The following is a 15,520-nucleotide window of genomic DNA, read 5'->3' on the forward strand; positions in this document are numbered from 1 at the left end:
TACGTCCTAAATATGAAGTTACACAATAAACATAAATATACGGATGGTAGGTTTAGGCATGTTAAGTTACCGTGGTTAGGTGTAGGAAAAGAAACATGGTAAGGACATACCTTAAAATGACTCAAAGTCCACACGTTTCTGGACACCAGTTTCCGGGGGAAAGTCCTAGAGGAAAGTCCTGTGTTTTGGAACTCTTCCACCATCCTAACCTGCTTCCTTACTGGACCGTACAGGGCCGCTTCCATCTTTACCCTTATCAGTGCATTGGTCACATGATCACAGCCTTCCAAAATACCCGGGTTATGCACAAATTACTGGCTCATGATTACGTGAGATATGTACGAATTGTGGTGCCTTACTTTTCATAGGAAAATGTACAAACAGTGCATGAACAGCTTGTGCACTGATGTCACTCGTGATATATTTATGTCATTTTACGTTAAACATACTTATTTTAATCCAAAATATATTTTTTTAAACCTATCCAAGTAGTTGTCTAAACCTAACTGTTTCTCAACATTAACCACATTACAACGTATTTCAGCTGTGCATCTCATAGATATATTAAATGGTGTACTGTTCGTCACTATGAGATGCCGAGGGGCGTGACGATGGGTCGGTATTGGAAGACCCAGTAAATAGAATAGAATAGAATAGAATAGGTTGGACGAAATCTACAGATGTAACAAAAAGAAAAGCCACTGAAATGACTGAACTGTCAATGATGTTAAATGTGACTTCATGACCTTGTAGAATGTCCATAATTAGCTTTACTGCTTATGTTTTGGCTTTATTGAAAGAAGAATGCTAGTCGTTTGACTGAGAGCAGTGAGAATGTGGGGAAATGTAATTAGGGCACAAGTTAAGACTTTAATTTAGTAGACCCTGACGTTAGTTCATGACGTCATGTGTGGATCTTTATGGACCATCATCAGGTCTAAGATGCTGTAACACTGTTGTTTTGGTATTTTAATCCTAATACTTCTTAACTCACGGTTTAGCATACTGCACACTAGACTGCAGTCTGCATCAGCAGCACCCATCCACACACATCAGTCCCGAACTACACAAGTATTCATTCTAAACAATTTACATGGGCATGTATGAAGAAACAGCACCACAGTAGAAGTGCAGTTGACTTGTAAAAAGTGGACTTTACCTTTGACTATGTGTAGAAATCAATTCTTCAATGGATATCAAACATTTAGTTGGCAGTTTAAACCGTCTAAACCCAATGAAATGCAGCTGAGACTGAGCATTTTTTCTTAGACTTCTGGCTAATAAGATTACTACAGCAGACAATCTAATTGTGCTCAGGTTTCATAAGTATACTCTATGGGCTGAAAAGCTCCTTTGATACATCACTTTGTACTCACAGTTTCCATTCTAGGTTGAGTAATCTAAGGCATTGGGGATCTGTTTAGTGGGAATGAGCCCTTGGACTGATATGTTTGATTGACTCTATTTAATGCAATAAGAAGCCATTCTCGGGCAGCACGGTGGTGTGGTGGTTAGCACTCTCGCCTCACAGCAAGAGGGTTGCCGGTTCGATCCCGGGCGTGGGAGCCCTTCTGTGTGGAGTTTGCATGTTCTCCCTGTGTCAGCGTGGGTTCTCTCCGGGCACTCCGGCTTCCTCCCACAGTCCAAAGACATGCAGATTTGGGGACTAGGTTAATTGGAGACTCTAAATTGTCCGTAGGTGTGAATGTGAGTGTGAATGGTTGTTTGTCTCTATGTGTCAGCCCTGCGATAGTCTGGCGACCTGTCCAGGGTGTACCCTGCCTCTCGCCCGATGTAGCTGGGATAGGCTCCAGCCCCCCCGCGACCCTCAAGAGGATGAAGCGGTTAGAAGATGAATGAATGAATGAAGAAGCCATTCTCAAAGGGGATATCCACAGACTTTACACATCAAAGTCTGTTTGTAGGTGCTTGGGAGTACTAGTACTGCATTATGTGAAGAAGTAGTGTAAAGCCTTAAGGCCCGAACATACTACTATAAGTGGAGCGGACTCCGCGAGGAATGTCCGCAGTCATTTGGGCTTTCATAGTCGAGCGCGCTTCCGCGCTGTAGTTTCCTGTAAAAATGTCTGTGAAAAATCCCCGCGATGTGAAAAATACATGCCGAGCAGTCACTGGTGCACGGAGCGGAGTCCGCGCAGTCGTAAAATCACTTTGCGGAGGTTCACCCAAAAGTGGACGTCCGCAAGCTCTGTACGCGCAAAGCTCAGATTTAACGACCGCGCAGACTCCACTCCGCGCACCTTTGACTGCTCGGCATGTATTTTTCACTAGTCTCACTCACCAGACCTTTCTCAAGAAAAGAAAGGTCTGGCTGGGCCGACTCTCACTTTGAGATTGGAGGAAAAAAAACGCCCCGGCTGCTTGTACTTCTTTCAACCAATCACAGTCGTTCTGGGCGGTGCCACAGCAACGGTGCGCTTGCAAAAATATTGCCGGGGGGAAACAGGTTTTGGTGTAACACGCTCACAAAAATATCACCTACAGGACGCGAACCATGGCAGAAAAATGGCTACATCTCCGCAAAATCAAACACCGCAAAGGTTAGTAAAGGACGTCTTGAAAACGGTTGAAAACTGCTACACAACCGGAGGTGGTAGGGCGGGACTTCAGTGGGTGGCTCGTTCCGCCCAATGAGAGGCTGATCTCTGCAGCAAACTTCCGCCCACTCAGACTAATTTTTTACATGGATGCACAAGAATTGTGGGTAATGTAGTGTGTTTCACGGACATCTTTACAGGAAACTACAACGCGAAAGTGCGCTCGACTATGGAAGCCCAAATGACTGCAGACATTCCTCACCGAGTCTGCTCTACTTATAGTACGCCCGAGTATGTTCGGGCCTTTAGGTGTCTTCAGAGGGAGCTGAGTATGAAGTTTTATAAATGCCCTTGAGTGATGTCACTTGAGTTTTCTCTGCTGCAAGTTAGAGGCGCCAGGATATATTAGCCACTGCTAGCATCACACATTGCAAAAGAGTGTCCCAGGAATGAGTCATAAAACGAAGGAGGTTAAAAGAGAAGAAGTCTGGGGTTAGGGTTCCTTCATGTCATGCTCCCTCTGACACCTACTGTAAATCATGTTGTGTGAATGTTTTATGTGTTGTCAGTGGACTGTAGGAACTGAATTACCCTTCGGGGATAAATAACGTTTTTCTGTATCTGTATCTGTCATGGTGTCGTATCATGTAGCGATGGGGTACAAAACATGCACAGTGAAATCTGGTCTGCGCTTACAGTAGCCTACCTGCTCAATAGCTGGTGCACATCATAGAACATAGGGGAAGATTGACTAATTTCACTACCTTAATTGGGTTGGAATATTTTTGTAGAAAAAACAAAGATATGGGTGATAATTACAATTCTGTAATTATTGAAAATAATTCATAATAAAAGACCACAAACAAATGCTTTCTATGTGGCAACATTCAATTGTGTATCAGCTGCCTATCAACTGAGTGTTGTCAGGGACCAAGCAGTTAGGCAATGAGGAAGACAGGACTTTGTTTGAAAAATAGGGTTTTAGAGATTTACCCTAGAGATGCAAAAACAGTACAAACCAAGAACTTAATAACTAGGCCTATAAAAGAGGTCAACAAAGTAGAACTATACTCAAAATAACTTCAACAAAAGAAGGCATTAACTGAGCAAACTGACCTCACAAAATGAAACATGAGGGAACATATATAGTGCCTTGGCCAAACCATCTAACACAAAAAGGGTAAAACAAAATGGATATTTAACTAGAATTGAATACAAAGGGGAAAACTAAACCCAAATCCCTCCTCTGACATGGTAGTAGATGGTTTTGCTTAATGAGCTGGCCACAGAATTAAGCGGCTCTCTGCCCTTAGCCACACCTTTGCTTCTTTTGGAAGAGACCTCCCACCAGCACGGTAACTCAAACAAGGAAGGACAAAAATGATTAATATAACAAAATTACTTATTCTAACCTTACACTGTAAAAATGTGTGCACTCCATTCAAACAGTATATGGCTGATAGTAAATAAGAAGATTATAAATCAAATAAACTGTGAAGTGTGGATTTAAATTTGGATATGAATTGTTTGGGGGTGGTTGCCTGCAAATAAAATTAGCCAGTGTACTTAACAAAGTAGTGAGGTGAGTGTGTGAACAATATTACCACTTCTGGCTTTTACAAGTGTACCCAAAAGTTCTGTCAGGCCGAGCGCACCCAAGGAGCACCTGAGCCGACACCATCCCTTTATTTCTAGCACTGTCTGCTGTAAAACTCCGGCATTTCAGCTCCAGTTACACTGTGCTTGTGTCATACCCTATAGTTCCCATGGGGTCAAAAAGCGTATCCCAGCCTCCTTTGAATAGCCTTGAAATGGCCAAAATTAGGATGTGTGTTTGTTAGCATTTTAGCACCCCTGGTTCCCTTGTCTCAAAGTCAATTGTCTTTTGGTAAGTTGCCTTAAATAAGGTTAATACAAACTTAAGAGACTTTATGTGTCTTAGAAAAGGTGTTTGCTGAATGGCAACCAGTGGCTAAATGAGACTGCAGTACATCATCACTAGGGTTGGGTCGGTTCTTGGTAATACCAATTCGGTTCAGTACTCCATCTTGGACCGGGTTTTTTGGTTTTTTTGAGACCAACCGGACCGCATATGTCATTTGTCTGCTTCTTCGTCAAGCGCACAGTGAGCAGGAGAGAGAGGGGTGTGGGGGTGGGGCAGGGACTGAGCTAGGCAGTGCGAGTGCACATGCGCCGAGGCCTCTACTGTAGCCTGGCGTTTGTTTAACAGTGACGGGGAGTCGATAATGGCGGACAATTTAGTCTCGAAGAAATCAAAGAATGTGCCAATATGGCAACACTTTGGCTTTGAGCCAGATGAAGGAGGCAACCCTTGTTTGCACTGATTGAGTAAGCTAAACCTGCAAATTTATTTGTAAGGAATAAAAGACACAACATGTTACTGTCACTCTGTTGTCATATGGTCGTTTTTTATTTTAAATGAGTCAATTGCGCCCCTAAGTGGCGAAAATCTGGTATTACCGACTTGATGTGGACCGTTTTTTTTTTTCATACTGACCCAACCCTAATCATCACGTTGAACACGACTTTACAGCTGTGTTGTGGTGGCAATGTTAAGTCATGCCACCATATGTAGTTCATTTATAGCCTAATGTTAACTTTTAACTTCTGGCAATTGAATTTAGGCTTAAAAAATCATAAAAGTGGTGTTCATTTGTGAAGATCATTTTACTGAACGAAACATTTAACGCTTGGTCCTTTTCAGCAATCTAAATGGACTCAGAGCAGTGACTGAGCTTTTTTTGCGCTTATGTGAACTCAGTGTTTTCACATATAGTCCTTTTAAATAAACCAAACTCAGTCTTTTTCGGGTGTTTTCACACTTGGTCCTTGCTAGATTGAGGTCTTTTAAGCAAAGCTTAAGACCCACTTTTTTATTGCTGCGTATTGAGTCTTAGGTAGCTTGCTTCTTTCTTTCTTTCTTTCTTTTTTATGGTGTCCTGTTTTAAATTGTGTTTGTATTTTTACTAGTGTTGTGTATGTTTTTACTAAATTCACCTGTACAGCACTTTGATGTAAAGTGCTCTATAAATAAATTTATTAATTTATTAAATGAACCGAACTCAGTCCTCTTAAAGTGGACCAAAAAGTGGACTGACAGAAATAGGACCCAGTTCTTTATGTGTTCACATTGCCAGTTCATTTGAAAGAGGACTCCGTTCCCTTTTTGGTTAACTTCAGCTCTGATCCGGCCTCATTCCTCTTTCAGTTCATACTATAGCCTATTTATAGTATATGTTGACATAGTTTATTTTCTTTACTTTGACGTGGCACTACAGTGTGGTTATGAAGCCCCTCACTTTCAGATGAACTTAAAATTGGCGGAAAACCTTAGTGTTCTTTGTGCTGTAAACTGATATATTCTGCATTCCATGCCTGGAGACGTGCAGTATCTTCTGTGGACCAAACTACTCCTTGTGCTACGTCCTTGCAAGCATTACAGGCTGACGTGGTTTTGTCTGTGTCCCAGTACAATAGCATGTGATACAGAGGGCTAAATACAATGGCAAAGAGCAAAGCGAACCTGGAGTGCTTTGTGTTCACAAGGCACAGGTTAAATGAACTGCACTGTGGACTTAAAGCGAACCAAACTCAGACCACCCCCTACCCTGGGGGTAATGTGGGAACAAGGTTTTGTTGTTTGTTTTACTGCATGGATTTTAAACTGAACTAAAATTTTGAACTGCCTGTCCTGAATCTGACTGTCAGCAGGTACAATGCAGGCCACTGATGTGGAGGTGTTTAGTGTTGTGTTAGGTTTGATTTGACATATTATAAGGTTTTAATTCTGTCTCTCTCAGTGTTGCAGCTGGTGTTACACTCCAGTCATGGGTGTGGTCAGTGTGCTGGGAGTCCCCTCACTTTTGATGGTGATATGGTTTGTGGTGGCACTTTTTATTAGTGTGGTATTTTTATTTGAAGTGTGGATCTTGGTTTGTTTTATCTCTTTCAAAGGTAGAATATCCTCAGTGCTTTATCAGTAGGTGGTTGGCTTCCCTGCTGTGGTACAACTGTGTCGTCTCCTTTTCCACTCTTAGAGTTTTGGTAGGCCTATATGTTTTTAATGAAGAACTGCAAAGACGTGGACGCTTCCAGCTGCCTCTCTGTCAGTGCCACAAAATTTGTGCTAAATTTGCCCTCTCCCATCTGTTTTACAGGTCTTGGTGGTGCTTTCTTTGTCTTGGGCAGTGGTGGCGTGTGACTCCAGCTGTATTGGTGTGCTGGTATCTCCTCTGTCGTCCTTTATTGGGCGTGTGGCTGCAGGTTATCATCAGGATCAGAAAATCAGCTCACCAATCTCAGCTCTCTCCTCCTGCCGACTTTTGTTAGCTGGCTGCTAGCTAAGCAGATCGATGTTTTCAAATGTAAAACATCAATAAACATCAAGAAAAAGATGGAGGAGAATGGGCACCAGCTGAACTAGCATCCTGCTAGCCATTGTACAGACATTTGTCAGGAACTGTAATGTCCCTTGATTCACCGAAACCTGGCTAAATCCTGCACAGTGCCATTCAACCAGGTGACTCTTTTTCCATATGCTAGAGTAACGGAGCAGAGAACTGGCTAGAAAATAAGTACGGTGAATAAGCACTGGTGTGTTGGTGGTAATGTGAGGAGCTCCTGATCCATCTGTGGATAACTGCTGTAACATCTCACTGTGCAGAAGCAACTGCAGTGTGGTGCTGCCATGTTTAGTCAAGTCAAGTCAACTTTATTTATAGAGCACATTTAAAAACAACAATCGTTGACCAAAGTGCTTTACAATGGATACAATTATGCACAACCAAGAAAAATAATCAACCAAGACAGTAGAGTTCACCTTGAGCAAATTCAATGAAAAAGATGAATATCAAATGTTCTCATGATGAATCACCAAAAGCTAAGGCAAAGAGATGGGTTTTTAGCTGGGCTTTGAATATATTTATAGAGGGTGAGGATCTAACTGTTTGTGGCAGGCTGTTCCACAGTTTCGGACCAACAACTGAAAAAGCTCTGTCACCTCTGGTTTTTAACTTTTTAAGAAAGAGCAGCACTGCAGTTAAATCAATCCACAACCACGAACTATGGATAACAAAAAACATCTGGAATCATAAGTTAAGGGGGTGATGGGATCACATTTCACTGGAGTTATGCCATGAATTATTTCCATGTGAAAAAGAAATGGTGATGGTGATGGTCTTCCTAAGACCATTATACCATTACAACAAGTTCAAAATGCAGCCGCTCGAGTTCTGACAAGGATCAGAAAGAGAGCACACATTATTCCCATTGTAGAGTCTCTGTACTGACTTCCAGTTAGCTTCAGAATTGATTTTAAGATTCTTCTATTAGTTTTTAAAATTCTTAATGGTCTTAGTCCTTCGTATTTATTGGATTTGCTTTTAACCTATCAGCGCTCTAGGACCCTCAGGTCCTCTGGTAGTAGACTGTTAATTATTCCAGAAGTTAGAACTAAAACCCACGGTGAGGCGTTCTTTTCTTATTAGAGCCCACGTCTGTGGAACAGCCTACCAGAAGATCTGAGGGCAGCAGAGACTGTGGATATTTTTAAAGGCAAACTCAAGACCCACCTTTTTAGTTTGGCTTATAGTTTATTTTTACTGATCTATTTATCCTACTATTAAATGGAGAAACCTCTGTCCCTCAGTCTGTCTGTCATCATCCGTTTTCCTCCTCACTGCTTTGACCTATTTCTCTGAACTTGCACATAGGCTTTCATCTTGGTCATGTGCAGACAGCCACGATGCCGTTTTTGCATTTTTCCCACATTTCTACTGTTTATATTCGCGTTTTTTTCCACTACCCATTCATACTGTGAGCACCATAGCAGTGCAAGCTGCACATGCACGGAGACCACTGGGACCACAGTTTGGCTGGGAAGCCTTTATCTCCAACACTTGTGGATCAAAACCACTTGGAAAACACCTGCGCTCGGTCCACAGTTTATGGCTGGGACATGCAATTTCAAGCGCCAACACTTGCTGAAGACTAAGGTAATTATTTTACAGAACGAACACGCGTCTGTGTCTGTGTGCGCGCATCTGTGTCTGTGTGTGCGAGCCAGCCGTTACGTATTTTCACTTTACTGACATTAGCCTACAAACATTACAAACTAAACATTGCGCTGTGCATTGTGCACTGTTTCTTTCATTCTTTCTCCGTGTTGCGTGTGTATGTGTGTACCTGTGTGCCCGCGCACGGCCCCGCGCACGCACATGCCTCCGTGCCATCAGCCAAAACTATGCTCCATGTATTTTGCCATAAAGCATGTTTCTAAATACAGTGTGCATTGTTTGTCTTACATTAATATTTATTACACAGTGCATTTACAGTGCTCTGATTTTGCATCTCCTCTAATATACTGTTTTTGATTTCTTATTCCTCTATACATAACACATCCCCGGGTATGCACTAGTTCTTATTTATTTACTTACTTCTCATCTATATATTCAACTTTTTTTTGTCTTTTTATTCTGTGAAGCACTTTGTGTTACAATTTATTGTATGAAAATGTGCTATATAAATAAAGTTTGTTTGATTGATTGATAAACCCCACATGACAAGACATACTGCTAACTTCCTTATTCTTGAAAACGGTGTACTAAAAGAAAGAATGTAAAGTGGTCGTCAAAACATCCTCTGCAGAGCATGAATGACCATGGAAAGCCACAAATCGATTAGTCAATTAGATTTTGAGATGTATGTACCTTATGTTAAACTGTATGTACTAGATTAAAAGGTAATATTGCACTGGATTAAGAAAAAAATAGCTGACAAATTCATTAACTGGACATCAAGGCAGACACTGGAGGGAAATTCATTGATTTAATGCGAGTTCACTCCATCTGTCCCAATTTGTTCCTTTGTGGCCACTTATATCTGCACATGAATGAGGTTGGGTAATCTTGCTGCTCCTGCGTGACTAAGGAGGATGATAATTTCTCAGAGGAAAACACCAGTATTCTCCAGACAGACACGTACTTCATTAGCTAATGGTCTCGTCTGGATACTCAATTCTGTCTGCCAGACAGCCACAAACAGTCTGATGCTTTCCCACCACGCTGTCCTTCACCTCCCTTTGGCTTCAACTCACTTCCCCAAAAGCACTGACTCCTGTTTTCTTTCTTTCTGTGTTTCTTACTTTCTTATGATGTGATTATTTGGTCTTGCTCTCAATTCAGATTCACTCATTCATCCCTATGCAGTTAGCTACAATAGCTAATCCAGTGAGTTACTTCATATATTTACTGTAGGTCAGATATAGAGAAAAGCATTTAAAATGATTTGTGAGGTTTATTTGGAAAGCTGTAGTAGACTTGTGTTACTTGCCCTGATGTTTTACCATAACTAACTGTGATTGACAGAAAACGTCTTCTTGACAGAGCAAGGATTCTCAAAAAACACCACCAATACCCACATCAGAAATAAAATCAGTTATCTAGACCCTAACGTATTTGCATATTAAGCAATCATGTGACAACATTTAGCATTGCACTGTAACATTGTTGAACGCATAAAAAAGGGATTCAAATCAACACAACAGAACCAGGGATATTGTCTTTTTTATCCACACACTAAAGTTGGTGCCTACGTCACCCACCATGCAACTTTAAAGCTGACAATGTGGTCAAAAATTTAGGCGTGTTATGCTAGCAGCAGCTAATGTATCCTGGTGCCTCTAGTCGGCAGCAACTATAGACGTCTGATAAGCCAACACATTATTATCCCAATTCTGCCCCTCTGCCTTGCAGCATGGCTGTCTGCTGGTCTTGGCATGGGGACCGGAGTTGTTCGCATCATGCAGCTTCACTTCTGGAGGTAGGGCGGCTCATTTTAAAAATTTCCAGCAGCTTTAATCTGGTCTGCTCGCTTAATGTAACTCTTTATGGTCTTTATGGTCTTTATGCTGTTTTGTCTCTAAAAGATAGTATTGTCTCTGGCTTCTGCCTATAATTAGCTCTCTGTAACTTGGCAACCTCTGCTGGTTTGTCTCCTGACCCGTCTCCACAGGTTTTCACTGCCTTTCAATGATTATTGCCTGAAACTGAGCTTCTCCTGTGTTTGTCTACACTACAGTGTTCAGGCCCGCGCCCGGTTCACATGTGCCACAGTGACACATATAATATTGTACAGGCATGTGTTTTCTTTATTTAAAATTGATTTATTAATAATGTTTTGGTTTATTGCTTGCTTTGGTTTGTTTATTTCAAAGATTTGTTTCGCTGAAATTTTTCCTTTCTTGTTAATTTCTTTTGTTTCTATTTCTTTCAACATTGTGTTTCTTTGGATCAACTGCGGCTTGTGTTGAATAAATATTAATTCTGTCCCAGTGTACTGCTGTATTCATTTGGGTTAGTGCAGTGTTGAGGTGGTTTGGATGTTTTCCTGTAGCAAACTAGTAATTGTGAAATTGTATTTGTTAGTGTTTCACTTTTGTGGTTGGGGAACTGTGCCCTTATAAATAATTTCCTGGGGATGAAATGCCACCCCCTCAGATGGTGTTGTCGAGCAACCTCATAACATTTAATTTTTAAAAAATTATTTGTGAGCATATTGAAATTCCATCTGCCACTCACACCCTCCCTTTTGCCACACATGTATTGTCTGTTTTCAAAATACACTTCCATTTTCACAGGAAACGTACAGTTTGCATACAATCTCTTTCAAAATATACACACTGTGTCAGTACAACACTGCCAGTTGACCTTTTTTTGTTCCATCAACAACAAACGCATGTGGTTATGTTAGGCCAACCAATACACGTGGTTGGGTTTAGGGAAAAAAAAAACAGGGTTTGGCTTTACAATCTAATATGTGTCACATGTCACTTGTGTTGCATGCTACACATACTAGCACATTACGTTGTTACTAAAGTAACTCCACTGACTTTTGGTTTCACACGGGAAATGAACGGTGGGTTCCTGGGTGAAAGTCTGGAGTTTGTTTGAAGTCCACTGACAAAACGGCAGTGTTTGACAGTTGTTCAGTTGTTTCCCGCTGCATCAACAACTGTTGCCACCTGGTATGTATCATACTGCTGCAAAAGGCCGGTGCCTGATGCCGAGATCACTGACAAAGCAGTGGTATTTGAAAAGTTAGGAATGAGAACAGGTTGGGTAAGACCACTTCCTTACAACTCCATCTCCACCTTCAGACCCCACTGACTCTGATCAGACTTCACAGAGCTCCCTCTGGAGACATGAAAGGCTTTATGCTACTTTTTCATTTCATTTCAGTTGTATCAGACTTATCCATTATGTATCGCTCATGATTTTAAATGTAACTATTCACATTAAATAAATCTTCACTTTCAAAAAGTCCTCGTTAATTTGAAATGTGCAGTACATCCATATTTGAAGCTTAACCCCCTTTCCCACTGCACAAAAACTCAGCTAACATCTGGCTTTTTAATGCAGTGGGAATGGTTTTAATCAGCATTTACACCCGGGTCAAATGACTCTGCAGTATTCATGGGTATTTATCCCCTCTGGCTCTGATCAGCATTGATGAGAACACAATACCTGGCTGAACATGTTAATTTGAGCTCCTTTACTGGCAAGACGCAATGATGCGCCTTCACAAAATAAGGTTTGTCTCTATCCGAGCAGTACTGAAACGCTGATCCAAAGCAGTCAGCACTGAGTTTAAGAGAGACCAAATAATTTAGAGATATATAAAAAGAAGTAACTAACATTTTCACTGGTCTCTGTGCTCCTACTGTTTACTGACCTGGCCTGTCTGTGATGTTGAACATGACACACCAAAAAAACGAACAAACAAACAAAAAAACAACAACACACACACAGAAAGGCATGCTTGTCTGCTGCAGAGCCATGTACACAGCGCTGATCTACTGGCAATGGGAAAGGAGTCTATATTTTAGCAGGTTTACCCATGTGTAAAAAAACGGTGTATACACACTAATTTTGATGAGAAAAGCTGTATAAGAGCCTTTGAGTGGAAAAGGAAGTAGCCTGAGGGGAAGGAAGTAACGCAGTTTTTGGCCTGAGACAGAAAGCGTTAAATGTATCAGGTCATATGATGAGCAGGAGCTGCTCATCATATGACCTGTTAATTAAATACCATAAATAGAGATGTCCTGATCAGGTTTTTTTTTAATGTTTTATTTTTGTTTTTTTTTACAGAATAAAGTATTAATAAGCAGCAAATCCTCCCTTTGATCTCGTTGCTGTCTTGTGGGAACCCCTTTAGGAGAGTATTCTCCAGTGTTTGTTGCTTTAGTGCAGCCTGAGTCTGAGCCACCTGAATCAGCTGTGATCCACTGAGTGTTTATTCTTTTTTCTCATCACCTAGACTTCTTAAATTAAGGTTAGGACAACTGACAACCTGACAACTGAAATCATGCCCATACACGTTTGTCAGCTAACGTTGTTACAACCTGTTACTAACCTGACCTGTTACACTGAGCGATAGGCCTACACTAGAAGGATGCAGTCGAAAACATAGCTAGATTATCATACCCTGTGTGTAACTAATTACGTGCCTTACCCTTATTGAGCCCGTAGTTGAAATTGTCTAGGGGCAGGAGCACAGATGCAAAATACATCCAGCAGGGGTCACCATGGATGCAGGGGTCACTTGCAGGTGCCAGATGAGCGCTTCTTGCGAGATTATCTCATCTCCTTGTTCAGGAAAAAAAAAATACCCCGAAAAACAGAGAAAAAATTACCACAAAAAACAGGGCAAAAATTACTCACAAAAACAGAAAAAATTCCACCAAAAAAACAGAAAAATAAATAAATTACTCGGATAAATAAAAAAAAAAAACTTTTACTGACCTTTACCTTTAGCTTGTGGGGCTTTTGTTGAGTTTGGTGTATGTGGTTGTTGTCATCTCTACACTGTCTGTCTCTCTCACCTCTCCCCTGAGCAGGGAAGTGAGACACCATGTGCCATAGATGACAAACAAGCAGTTTTTCACACTGAGCTGAAATGAAACGAGTGCTCACGACTTTGCTAAATAACATGAACAAACAGTCTCCTTCTGCATTTTGCTCTCAATTATGGTGTGTACTGTTTTGCCGTGGGTGGTGCACAACCCCTGCTCAAGCATGGGAGCTCAACAGAGTGGAGGAGAGAGAGAGGGAGAGAGGATAGAGGAGTAATGGAGAGTTTGAGAGTTGATGACGGCTGCACTCACTGTATTGCTGTGCAAGAAAGTTAATAAAAACAAAAAAACAAAAACACCAACAGTTAAAAAAAAATGCTTGATCGGTCACAATCAGATGGGGACATTCCTAACTCAAACTAGCTAGTCAGAGAGCAGTGACAGAGAATTGAAAGAGAATTTGTATTTTCATTTCTTTCAATACCTTCAGTTTTTTAGAGTTAAAATAACTAAGTGTAGTCTGTTTGGTTGTCTTTGATTGAGTAATAATACAATCACCTACCGTCTGATTCTACTGCTGTATTAATGTTGGGCTGTGCTCTCAGCACTGACTTGTCACACAGCTTAGACTGCTCTCACAGCTCAACATGTGTTGTCACCTTAAAGATGTGCTATGCAGGGTTGTCAGTTATTGCTTGTAAACACGTTTGACAGTGAAAAATAAAGTAAAAGCTATCGCAGATTCACTCATTTGGCATTTCTCCTCACAATATTTGCATGTTTGCACCTGGTCGCTGCTTTTTAGTAAAGCCTTGACCTCACCTGAGCACTGTGGGGGTAGCAAATTTGCTAATCTAGGATAGCAAAGGATTGACCTGACCTACTCTACCTATGGCTGGGTTGTAATTGTTGCCTTTGTTGGTTGGGTTGGTTAGGTTGAAGAAAGAGAAGAGGGGTTTGTAAGGATTAGGGTAAGGATGTCTGTGTAAGCCAATCAGAGGCAGAGTAAAGCGGGCTATTCCATTGCTATCATAAAATTTACAAATTTGTGTGGGGGTACATAAACATCCAAACACAGAAAATAAGAAAGAGTCTCTGCAGATAAATACACCACCACACACTGAGAGTGGGTCATACTACTCCATTCATTATCTCTGTAACTAACAGCTGCGGTCGTGGACCAGCACTTAACAAGGGACAAACACACAAACACATACACACACACACACACACACACACACACACACACACACCCTTGTTTCCCTCGCCACACTATACCAGCTGTTGCTTTCCCCAGACCCTGTGCCTCCATTAATTATTCAGTTCTAAAAGACAGGCAACCACTCTCTCTCTCTGTCTCTCTGTCTCTGTCTCACTCACTCGCTTGCTCACTCGCTCACTCACTCACTCACTCACTCACTCACTCACACACAATCATACACAGCAGGGAACTCTCTCTTTATGCAGCCTAGCTGACTCATGCAGTCAGCCCACACAAGCCTGTCATGAGGGATTCATGCTATTAAATCAATAAGTAGGCATGGTCAGCTCAATGTATCAGGCCCACTTATAATCCATGAATCATAATTTGAACTTATATTGTATAGTGTGGACATGTGTAAGGCGAGGACCTATAAATATACTCCTCCTAGCATCAGTTTTGGCTTGTTTCCAAATATTAAGTGGCATGAGTAGCAGAGAGAGTGAATGTAGACCAAAAATCAGTCAGTCATACTGGAGGTCTGTCAAACAACTACAAATGCTTATCAACTGGAATAGTGGCACTTAAAAATATGGCTTCATTCCACTTCATTTCTTATGCTGATGTACGCTGGCAACAAGCATGAATGAAAGAATGGTATTCGCCGCGAAAAGTAATGCACCAAAATTCGTATATATTCAACTTAATAATGAGCCAGTAATTTGTGCATAATGCACATTTTTTGGAATGTTATGATCACATGACCAATGTGCTGACGGAAGTAAAGAGGGAAGTGGTCTGAAGCAGTACATTGGGCGGCAGGTTGGGATAGTGGATGGGCAACAAAACGTAGGACTTTCCCCAGGAGAACTTTGAGTTAACTTTGACTGA

Source organism: Epinephelus fuscoguttatus, linkage group LG16 (assembly GCF_011397635.1).
Source record: "Epinephelus fuscoguttatus linkage group LG16, E.fuscoguttatus.final_Chr_v1".
Lineage (NCBI taxonomy): Eukaryota > Metazoa > Chordata > Actinopteri > Perciformes > Serranidae > Epinephelus > Epinephelus fuscoguttatus.